We start from the raw sequence: 12,500 nt of genomic DNA, 5'->3' as shown, positions 1-12,500 counted from the left end.
AGTGGACAGCGACAAATTTCGGCTCTTTGCTTCAGGTTTGACGGTTGGCGAGTGTCTCGCTTTTTTACCCTGTTCGGCGGTGAAGCTTGCGAGAGTCTCGCTTAGAGTTGAAAATGATTTCGTCATGTGAACGATGTTGTCATTGAAAGAGGTTAGCATGTTAGGCAATGAGTCATTGCCCTGACTAGGTTGCGTTATTTCTTCCCCTAAAATTTTGTCTACTTCATCTTTAAAAAGGGTTTGATTGTCCTCAGAAGAGCGAGAAAGGTTCTCCGTGGACATTTTCTTCGTTGAAACGACAATGATCACTTCTACATGTGTACACAATGAAAGCTCGCACACAAGTGAACACTTGGGTTTCGCGCGCATATCTCCCGTGACTCCTGCGACATTGACCAATGAGGAAATAGAATTAGGCTTTTTCCTTGCTTTTTTGAAGGTTCGACAAAAGCGGTGCTGGACATTGCAGTAAGGCAAAATTTCCTGCAGCATAGACAACGCACAACACGACTGAAAGGAGGTTCGTACAAGAAAGCGCGCAGGAAAATATCTGGACACGACTTTGGTCAAGTCACGTGGCGAATGGAAATCACGTGAATTTTGCTTATTCTAAGGCGTATTTACATGAGACCAGGACCAATTCAGACCGGTTTCAGTGAAATTGTACCGGTACAAAATTTTTGCAGCGTTTACATGAAGCCGGTATGAACTTATATGTTTATTCTAATAAATATATGGCCGACCCAAAAGCTTACAGGCTTGAAACTTCTCAACCCGGTCTGAGATTTGTTGCTATTTATATGAATGAGAACGGTACGAAGTCAGACCGAACCGAGAATTTCTCGTCTCGGTCCAGCAACCGAGACGAAGTCAGACCGGTCTGAGTTCATTGTCAGGCCGGTCTCGTGTAAACACATGCGAAGAAATGTATGGAGGCCGATACGAACTCATGCCGGTCTGAGTTCGTCTCGGTCTCGTGTAATTACCCCCTAAAACTTCATTCATGTACAATACATCTTTCATTGTAAAACTATTGGGAAAATGCCCTTTATGAGGGCGGTACCCATAAGGGCAAGCAGGGAGCCGTTTCTCGAAAATCCCGAAAACTTCTCGGGCCCGAACCTAGCCATTTCTGAACCTACCAACCGCTTGTTCAGGAAAGCCGATTTAAACATATTTTCATGGTGACAAAAAGCAAACTGACTGTGAAGTTTGACGACTTAAATCCTCTCCGTTCTTGAGATACAGAAGGAATTGTGACACCCGAAAATGGCCCCTAACTTTTCGCGACTTTCGAGTAACGGGCCCGGGAACACATTCTGCTCCGCGCGATGCAATTTTAGATGATTTCGTCGCTTTTTAAAATCCAAGTTATTTACAGCCAGTGGAAAAGCAAATGCGAACAACATGTTAGATAAAATTTCTGTGCAAATTTTTGTTACTTGTTTTGTCCAAACCTCATACTCGGAGTGCTCAAGAATAGTGTAAAGAGCCCATATGATAAAATGCTTATTGTTTGAGTTTAGGTCGAGCCGGACAGGAAAATATTTGGCCCTCGGTCATGAAGCACGAAACTCGCTGCGCTCGGTCCGTACGCCATGACCTAGAGCCAAATATTTTCCCGTCCGGCCCTCCCACTCAGTCAATAAGTACATATCATAGTACTTGGCACACACGTCACAAGGTGTCTCCTTATTAATAAGCCTTTAAAAAAATCACATTTTACTTTTTGGTTTGAGTTCTAGTTAAGGTCATAGTTGGAGGGTCACTTTGTGGGGTGATGTAGCAGCTGATCCAAAGATTAATCGCCATTGGTTTGCAACCCTTACCCCAAACAATAGCTAAAACAATAGAAAGAATGACATGTCATTGTTTCGTGCAAGGGTTGCAAACCAATGGCGAGTAATCTTTGGATCAGCTGCTACACTATGTGACGCCTATAACAAGTCACGTGAATTTGTTGGACAGCCCTCTCTTAGCTTACTTGTCTTGTTTGAATAGTTGCTCGATATCTGGACCCAGTTGTTCAAAAGGTGGATGACGTTATCCACTGGATAAATCAGTACCCATTGGATAGCGCAATCGGTTTCGCTATGACTTACTGCACTGGACAGTGGTTTATCCCGTGGATAGCGCAATCCATCGTTTGAACAACTGGGGCCTGGGGCCCATTTCTCGAAAGCCCCGAAATCTTTGGGGCCTTTTTCGGCTGTCATAATTCCTTTTGTCAACAAACTTCAGTAGCATTTTGCTTTTTGTTATATTGAAAACATGTTCCAAGATCATCTCATGAACAAAACCGAAGGCAGTTTCATAAATGGCTTTTCAGGTTCGTAAAGTTATCGGGACTTTTTCGAAACGGGCCCCTGGAGCTTAAAGGCAAGAAATAAATCAAAACACAGAAAAGCGTTACCCTTAATAGCTTCGTCAGAGTGACGGATCCTTTAGGGTTAGGGTTAGAGATCTTTCACACTTAAGGCGCCCGTCCTGATTTAATGACAAGCTTCAGGTTTCACGCAAACGCGACGTTTTATCTCTCTTTTACACTGGTCTCTTTTCCGTGATACTAGCGAAAGCTCTTGCATTGTCGAGGGGACAACCTGTCTTTACTCTGTTTGTTGAGATGGAGGGCAAGGACAACGACGACGGCTGCGAGAACGTTGTCTTAAAAATAATATTCCATTATTGTAATAATTTTGTCATTACCCCAAGTCGCCCGGCATGGAAACAGTGTGTTAACATTCCAAGGGTAAAATTCTTGAGAAAGGTTTGAAAATTTAACTGAAAATTTATCGTCAGGTGCGCGCGTACTCCACATAACTTCAAATTTGGTAATTCCACTTCGTTGTCAGGGAGATAACGGCATAGAAATGTATACAATTGTTAAAAAAAAAAGACGCACGTGCAGGGCATGCAATGCTTTTGTTTTTGCTCGTCAGACCTATAGAGCGTTTTCACATGACGTCACGGCTGAGATGTTGGTGTTCCAAAACAAAGAATGGCGGCCATGATGGTGTAACAAACTAATCCTCTGGGAATTGATCTCTATTTTTATGAAAATACCTTCTTTTGTTTCAGTAATCCACTATGGCTGCTGGTCACGTGAGTGAAAACGCTCCATTGTTTTGTGGGATTTTGGTGGCGGTCGTCGTCATCCTTTGCTAAGGGAGCTTAAACACGCGATGTTTTTGAGGCGCGGACGACAACCGAAAGAGAACACTTTGCTCGCCAGGACAGTATTGTCTCCCAGATTTCCAAACAAATCATTTCTAACTGAGAAAAGATATTTAGCAATGTAAATGTGGTTGTGTGAAGACAAGTTAAAAGGCGTACAAACGCATTGCCTTTTTAAACTAGTGAGTCTTCGACGTCATTTTCTCCTCGATCCAGCTCTCTCAAGATTTTAAAGTCAGTAATGGCGGACCATTAAATACGAAAATTCCAGTCTTTTTGAAATTAAGGCTTAAACTTGGGTCACTTAGTGTTTAGTGAACATAGTTTTGAAATCCAAAGGAAAAAAAATTGATAATAACCAAAAAAAGGGAAATTAAGCAGGGAACGGTTTATTTTCCAAAATTTCATTACTGGGTTGCCAGTATTTCTCCGTTTTATTTTTTCCGTGTCGATAAAAGTCTTGCCTGTCACTCCCCTGCTAAGTGGTGTCTTTTTGCATAGAGTCTTCTGTGCGTATTTTGTTAGGTTTGAGGGGTTGGAGTAATGCGTAGATTTCTCTGGTGCACACGAGAGAACATTTAATTAACCTGCAATGGCGTCGAAAGTCATTGTAAAGCGAATGGCGTTTTAGTGCATCTTTAAACAGAATATACCATTACGGAGCTCAAGAATGGAACGTCAATTGGATAAACAAGACAGGCGGTGAAAAATAAATATCTGGAATCTTAAAAGCGACGAGTAATGGACTTCGACAACAATCTTTCGCCCGTCGAGCCGAAATCAAAGTGAGCTGTATTTCTAATATTTACCAAGTGTGCTGTTATGTAGAACACTGAAACCAAATGGAAAATTCTCTGGTAACTTATGGGTTCAACAAAGACAGAGAAGGAATCGAACACCTTAAGTGGATACTACTGAATTCCCGTTGCCACTGTCAATATTATAAGCCTAGCAGTGAGTGGCCTCTAAAAGAGCTGTAACCGTTGAGTGAAGGCTTCGAAAACCGGACTGGCTACTTGTTAACAAATTATTATCCACTAGGAACGCATAAACCTGATTATATATTATTCTCTCAAAAACTTTAGCAACAACCGGGATGATTGAAATTGGACGGTAGTTGTTCAGGTCCCTGCGTTCTCCTTTTTTAAAGAGTGGTATGACTTTCGAACATTTCCAGTCGGTAGGAAAGATGCCTGTATTTATAGATCTATTGGAAATAGCGCACAATGATTCTGCTATCAAGTCAGGACAAACACCAAGCAGCTTGGCAGATATCCTGTCTAAGCCAGTAGCCATAGATTTACATAGCTTAGACAAAAGGGAAAACACTGCGGATGTATTGGTCTCTTGAAATTGAAAACTGTGCTCGTGATTTTGAATTGTTAGATAATTTAAAAATTAAACGAGACTTACCTTAAGTTGAAGTTTGATTGTAATTCTATGAGTTACTGGACAAGGAAACTACGGAGTCATGTGAGATATGCGCACGCAGATCGAGTGTTCAGTCTTTAACGCGGCGAGTGATATCAACAGTACAAAAGGTGTTAGGGTAGGGAAACAAAACCCCTATCATACATCAAGAAAATAGTTTGGGATGGGTGACTCCTTAGTTTTCTTGTCCAATAACTCATAGAATTACAATCAAACTTCAACTTAAGGTAAGTCTCGTTTAATTGTAAAATTCTAATTCGTCATTGTACTACGTCACTAAGGAGTCATGTGAGAGTTTCAACGTGTTGGGATCACGAGCTTGAGGCCAAACCAACAAACAATATAATATAAGGTTTGAAAATGTACAATGATAGCACAATATTCGCCTACTGATTTTTCTGTATACATGACTCTAACCAAACCTGGCCAAAATTGTCTTCAGTTTGTATGGTCTTGTTATAAAACCTATTGTACGTTGAGGAATTAGCCCAGTCAGCCGCTTGCAAAATTATGGGTGCAATATCCACGTTAAGCCATTTTGCTGCCGACGATGAGGCTGCCCTTGTGCTGTGTCCAGAAAACTTCTCAATGCCAGACTGCTTTAATACTTCTTTAACCCACCTAGATAATGTATCTTTTGGTGACTGTCTTATGTGGGTTTTGGTAACTGGGTGTTACCTCCACGTAGGTTCTTTGTGCGTTGAAGGTATTCTTTTAGTACTTTGATAGGGCAGAGTTTTTCATTAGGAGTAAATGATTTAATCACTAACGGACTTTGGTGGTTTCCAGGTCGAGATGTTTTAAGCAATTTCGTGAAGTAAAAAAACGCACTCTTGGTCCCCAAGTCTAAGGTGATCAATAGATAAGGCTTTCAATGTTTGACATCTTTGGGCTGAGATTAGCGCCAAAAACAAAGTAAGTTTCATAGTTAAGTTCTTAAGGGTGAGTCCTTCAACAGGGGCTAGCGTTTGTAAAAAATCAAGGACAGTACGAACATCCCAAATTTCTTGGTGTTTCGGTAGGCTTGGTCTAGTTTCATACACTCCCTTCATAAATCTGCGCATACTAGGGTGGTTTCCAAAAGAGATGTTGTTTGACAGAGTAATTGTAGCGGATAATGCACTCCGTGCTGTGTTAATTCCGCTATAACCTGTACCGTCATCATATAATTCTCCTAGAAAGTTTACACCTTCTGCGATAGTTGGCGAAAATGGATTAACTTCCCTTTTACTACAGTATATAGCTTCCATTTTGATAAAGTGCCTTCATATTGCTTCCGGGTCCCTGATCTCCAAGATGCTTCCATGATACCGGTAACTGTTGACGAAAAGCCTCTGTTTTGGAGTTGTTTCCAGATAAGTGGCACATCAGTAGGGTTAGTTTCTGGTGAAGTGGGTGTTTTTCGTTTGGGTGACTAGGCAGTTATAATGTCCTCTCGGTCGCCGGCAAAAGCACTGGTGCCTGAACGAGCATGTTCATTGCCACTGGCCACCATGTTTGGGTGGGCCACGTGGGTACGACCACAATCCCGTCTGATTGTTCCTTCTGAATCTTCTGTAGGACTAAGCTTATTATGCTAAATGGAGGAAAAGCATAAAACTTGTAGTTACTCCATGACAAGTGACACGCGTTGACAGCCAAAGCTTCTGGGTCTGGATGGTATGAAATATATGACTTGACTTGATAATTAATGCGAGAGGCAAACAAATCAAAATTCGGGGAAAAACAAAGTTGGGCACACGATTGCTGGAATAATGTTTTGTTAAGGCACCATTCTGTGTTACGTCTAGATTTTCGAGATTCAGAGTCTGCCTCAATGTTTTCTTTTCCCGGAATTCGGGCAACAGTTATATATTGTTTGCAATACACCAATCCCAAATAGTTTTAACTAATACATTCAACTGAGGGGAATGATTGGTGCCCATTTTATTAACTATAACCTGAACGGTTGTGTTATCAACCAGGACTCTGACATGTTTTCCTGATACTAGCTGTTTATAATCTTGTAAGCCAAACAACAGTGCCAATAATTCGAGATAGTTGATATGGCTTCCCTTTTCTGTAGCTGTCCACAGCCCCGCTGTAGAAAGGTCATTTACTGCGCACCCCCATCCTTGTGTAGATGCATCAGTACGAATCGTGATTTGTGGGTCAAGTCTGTCTATTTTATTGACGGCAGTTTCTATACAGTCGACCCACCACTGAAGCTCCTCCCTAGCAAATGGTGTCAAGCTCGTAAAGGCGTCAAAATTTCCATCATTTTGTCTAAAGGCTTCAGATTTTTCATGCTCTGTAATGCGAAAATGTAGAGCCCCATACATTACCCCAGGGAAACTAGATATGATAATGCCCACAACTTGTGCCACCTCACGAATTGACATTCTTGTACATGACAAAAGGTGAGTTACAGCTGTCTTCAACTTGTTTGCGTTGTCTGAAGTAAGTGATACCGTCATATGGATTGAGTTCAAAACAAACCTCAAAAATACTAGAATTTGTGTGGGTATGAAAACTGACTTCTTCGGGTGAGGAACAAAACCGAGATAAGCCCAGCAACGTTATGGTATCAATAACATTAGAGGCACATTCCATATAATCGCCTCCCATTAAAAACGAGTCATCAATATAAGGAGATGACATTGCTGTCGCAATGAGGCAAACACTGGCTTCATCAGTTTCGTAAATTTTCGGGGGCATAATGCCAAACCATTAGGAAGGCATGTAAATTTATAAACAATACCATTCCAAAGAAATTTAAGGTATTTTTGATGTTCTGGTGACACCCGAACATAGTAATATGCATCCTTTAGATCCACAGATGCCATGTAACAATTTGGTTTCATTAAGCGAACAACAGTCCAAATTGAATCCATCTTAAAATGCCTATATACCACATTTTTATTTAAACGTTTTAGATTGAGGATTAATCTGTTTGTCCCATCTACTTTGCGCCGAAGAAAGATAGGGGAGATAAAATCACCCTGCTCCGGAACAGACTCAACAATAACTTCTTTGGCCAATAAATGTTGAATCTCTTGCGCAATAACGCTGTTTTCCTGCGGAAAAGTTATTTGTCATGAAACATGTCTGATGCGGCAGGGAAGTGAACGCAATTTTCTCCCCGGCAACTATGCGTAAGACTTCTGCGTCAGACGTTATTTGCGCCATTCGCACAGTCTACGTGACAACTGGCCAGCTTTGAACGAATCTGTCTTCAATGTAAAATAATTTATCACATTTGGCATATTCTCGGCTAACTTGCTTACCTGTGAAGTTTTAAAAATCGATTCATCTGCTGTATTTATTGCCACTGATTGCCCTGATTTCCCCTCTTTTGTGAGTTTGTCTTCAACTGGGGGAAAGATTTTGGCGGGTACTGCTTCCAGTAGCGGCCTTTGGACAAAAAATTTTGTCCTCGTCGTTGTTTGTTATCCGAGACAAGATTGTTGTGATTCGAGAAGCGGCCTGCTTTCCCTTGATTATGTCGTTCAGGGAAAGTGGTTTTACTTATCTTGTTCGAGGCCCGAATGTTGTTTAATCTCGATTGCAGATTATCGCCCAACAATAGCGACGTTACCGGGACGTGCGAGGCGCATAAACTGCTGAAGTCTTTGTGCAAAGTGGGTTTTATGGCGTCACGACGCCGCAACGATAGCACACACGACGTGTGGCCTCACGGTGCCAACGCATCTGTATTTAGTTTTACTAGCTTATCAACCTCCCGCAGTTGTTTCTGCGTCAATTGCACTAGTGCTTCTGTGGCCAGAGCCAAAATAGCCCCGACTTTTGCCATTGACTTTTGTATTGACGAGGCGCGAAGGTCCTGTTGTCTGGTTTTGTTGTCTAGTTTGTCCCAAATCTCCGTGTTAACACGAGGAACAGTCAGCTTGTCGCAGTTTCCTGGTCGACTGTATTTTTCCATTTTTTCTTTCATTTTTGGTTCGCTAAGCTTAGCAGACCAACGTTTGTTGATAATGTCAGGAAGTTGATGATTAATATTCGTACCAATGTCCTCGACTTGGTCGAAATCTTGAGAGATTTCGGTCAACAAAGCGTCATGCTCGTGTCGAGCATCTGAGACGCTAGTTTTACCCTCGGTGGCCGTGTCGACCCGGGGTTCTGTCGTTTTAAGGAGCGTTTCGTCGTCACTGAGATCGCTTTCAGCATCCTTTCCATGTTCCGTACTGCTTTTGCGTCGTTTCTTACCCGGTTCCTCTGCTTTAGACGGGTTGTCGCGCCTTATTCGCTTAGACAACATGGATGCGGACATGTTGGTTAGAACTTGGCTTAAATTCTTTACATTTTTGGCATCTCTTCCTCGTTGTCTCGATCTCCATGGTCATCCAACAAAGCCGTTTCATCAGCGTCAGACGGCAGGATTTCATCCACATCAAAGTTTCTCGCCACGCTTGTAAAATTTCGACCGACACTCAAAAAACTACGCGGGCAACTGAACACTCGATCTGCGTGCGCATATCTCATATGACTCCTTAGTGACGTTAGTCCAATGACGAAATAGAATTCGCTTAAGACGAACTCAAGCAAACATTTGTATTGCGACTGTTGTGCTCATATAATGCAAAGAAGAATACAAGACACATTTTGCAACAGTCACCTGAAGGTGAACTGCGTTTTGTGCCTTTTTCTATACTTCACGAACTAAACAAAAGCACTACAGTTGTTTGCCCAAGTTCGTTCATGACGAGAAAGCGCCTCTTAAGGGCGGTGCCTACTAATTCAAAGGTATTTTTTCGCGGTTTTATGAATATGCGGGAAAAGCAGATCTCAACAAATGTTATTAAAATCCAAAAAGAAAATTGGGGGTAACCAAGCATTTTTCGAAGATAATTAATCAACAATATTAGCAAAAAACTTTACAATACAAAGCAATGTATGGCGTTCCTTTCCAAATTAAAGCTTAATTATCTCTGAAAAATGCACGGTTACCCCACAAACTATTTTCTTTTTGGATACCAAGAGCCCTTGCTAAGTTCTGCTTTCTCCGCATAAATTTAAACCGCGCAAAAATATCCCTGCATTAGTAAACACTACCGATAGGAAATCCGAGTATCCGGAGATGCGTAGAACGTATTCGCAATACCAATAGTAGGCACCGTCCTTAATTAAGGCCAAATTGGCCCTTTTCATGCTGAGGACGTTAAAAGCCGTCTGGTACAATTATGTCCGGCCGGGTTCCACTAAAACCAGAAAACTAAACTAAACTTTAATAAGCCCACGATTGCAGGAACAAATTACTCAGGCGGAATTGCACATTTTGAAGTCTCCTTTCTCGGCGGGCTACGAAAAACAACAAGAAATATACATATTTTTTTTTACGCTCAGAAAAATCAGTCGAGAAAGCAGTTTTTTTTTGTCAGTGAAATGAAAAAAGAACTAGTAATGTTCAGTGTCCACAAAGCGAGCAAGGAAGAAAAAAGTGCACACAAACGAAGAATAGGGGGAAAGGTTCTCCAGTACTACGCCCCGTTTTGATACTACGACGTATTTAGCAGGAGACGTTTCAGCCGTCACACGTAAAATACGTCGATCTTAATTATTTTAATTTTAACTGTTGAAAATATTTTTAGACTACAACTTCTTAAATTCTCTCATCAGTAGCATAAAAAGCAGCTCCCAAGTATATTTGATGAATATTTTCACTATGCCAGTGATGTTCACTCTTACCATACCCGCTATGCCCCAAAAGGTAATTTTTACAAAGCACGTTTTAGGACTAACGCTGGTAAGAAAACAATATCAGCCTTAGCAGTGGACTGTTGGCGTCAATTGCCAACTGAAATGAAAAACCTCAGTTTCTTTTCTTTTCCAAAGAAAGTCAAACAATATCTGTTGTCGAAGCAAAATTAAGTCAATTTGATCTTCTCCCCAGTCATTATTTATTTAGTGTAATAGTGCGTCTTTCGTTCGTTCTGTGTGTGTATCGATGTCTGCATACTCTATGATACTAAGCAGGTCTAGTGTCTAACTAGAAAGCCTTACGGTTTATTTAGATGCTTGGCATTTCCCTGTGTGTAACTTATATTTTAGTATCTTAGTAACTGTCTAATTTCTCTTCTCTCTTTCTAAATATAGAAAACATTGTAATGTTATAGAAGAATGGAAATGTAAATAAACTATTGTTGTTGTTGTTGTTGTTGTTGTTGTAATTTCCTTCCGGTTTTAAACCAGACCTTAAATGTATCTTGACTGTTTTAACGTCTCCAGAATAAAAATGGCCCCTGCCCCAAATCTCAATCTGTACTCCTGGTTTTGCCGTGGCGTTAATTTAAGCTACTATAAAAATTCTTTTCTACCCGTTTCTCAGGGCTACGTTGAGTCTGGAATTCACAGACACACGTTGAAATATTTGTGAGCAATATAATTTAAGAATCTGCAAGCTCTCTGACACGAAAAGTATAAATATTTTGAAACGCCTCAATTTCTTTACTTCTTTTTTCAAATGGTTTGCTACCCTTGTTCCGGTTTTCGCTAGGTGAAAACCAAGAGTAACCTCCTCCATAATATCAAAACTCTTTTTATTTTTTCTAATACCAAAAGCGTTTTTTCTCCTTAATACAATACAGTACAATACAATACAAAACAATACAATACAATGCAATACATACTTAATTGACCGCTCACCATAGGGGCTTTTCAGGGCCAATGAAACAATCAACGAAACAACAGAACACAACAGCAGCAACTGTTAAAGGGACAGTTTCACGGTTTTGCGCATGTCTAAGTTTTAGCGCTAGCAGTTGTAAATTTTACGGTTTCTTACTGAACCAGATGATGTTAATTAAACACAGAGACTATTAAAGCAAATACACTGAATGACTAAGGCCCAAATTTGGTGGAAGACACTGCGGGTTTACACAGAAAATATCGAATTTAGTTTTGATCTCGAATTTATTGTACGGGTCGAAAATTTATTCTACGCACGAGTTGTCATAACGCACGAGTAATCTATTCGCATGCAGTAGGTTCATAGAGCGTATTTCAATTGAGTGTCGAAAGTAATTAGATAATTACTTTGGTTTATGATTACTTCACTCAGTGAGTGGTTCAAAGTTCTCGCGCCATGTTTTCAACCAATCAGAAGTGAAACCAAAACCAATCGTGGCTCGCGCGTGCACATTTTCCCGCGCTTTGTGTCGGCTACGTGTAATTACTTCGAGTTTTGATTGGTTTGCTGGATTGTCTCCGTCCTATTTGATTGGCCAAAGTAATTACTTTGGTTTTGGTTTTACGACACTCAATTGAAAATCGCTCTAACACAAAGGAAATGATTACAAAAGTAATTCCAATGAATAATCCATTACTATGGGATTGTTTCCGTTTCCTGCATCAGTGCTTTCCATTGTTTCAATAACAATGGAATTAAATGGGCTGACGTGACAGTTTGCCCATGCGCAGAGACGTGAAACTCTCTCTTTAAGAATCCCAACTGGCCGGAGGCACACCAGTTGGTTATTTACAAGTGCAGCTGGGAAGTTGAACCAGGGACTACCAGGAACAAATTCAACGAGTGGTCAGAGCGGGTCTTGAACCCGGGATATCCGGATCTCAAGGCAAGCGCCCTAACCACTGGGCCACAGTTTTAACTCTGGATCGGGTAAGACATGAATTAGTCTTTAATCTTCTGGCGAGCAAACGGTTGTCCACAAGTTGGCATTGTAAATAGAAAAATACGAGAGAATTTTCACAAGTAGGCATCCAAGCTTGCAAGTGCGACCACGTCCGCGCTCGTGACCGCAGTTGCTGGATTGGAGACCACGACGAGGAAGCCTTGAAGCCCTCAACTACATGAGGAAATAACACCAACTACATGAGGAACTCTGTAGCTCGTAGAGGAGCAATAGTTTGGAACACGTTGGTTCCTTAACTTAATAACG

At 41.1% G+C, this 12,500-nt stretch overlaps 1 protein-coding gene across 1 annotated transcript in view; it reads right to left on the bottom strand.

The window, feature by feature from the left end:
- Positions 1-11,124: 11,124 nt before the first annotated feature.
- The window catches only part of LOC138013438 (TNF receptor-associated factor 6-like), a 26,047-nt gene continuing 24,671 nt past the window's right edge, over positions 11,125-12,500 (bottom strand). Inside the window, exon 5 of the mRNA XM_068860521.1 lies at positions 11,125-12,500. This exon is cut by the window's right edge and continues 595 nt beyond it. The gene's annotated coding sequence lies outside the window, so the exon portion shown is untranslated.

This window comes from Montipora capricornis, chromosome 8 (genome assembly GCF_036669925.1).
Source record: "Montipora capricornis isolate CH-2021 chromosome 8, ASM3666992v2, whole genome shotgun sequence".
In the NCBI taxonomy this organism is placed as follows: Eukaryota; Metazoa; Cnidaria; class Anthozoa; order Scleractinia; family Acroporidae; genus Montipora; species Montipora capricornis.
The sequence above is the reverse complement of the archived record's forward strand: the minus strand, read 5'-3'. Positions and strand labels throughout refer to the sequence as shown.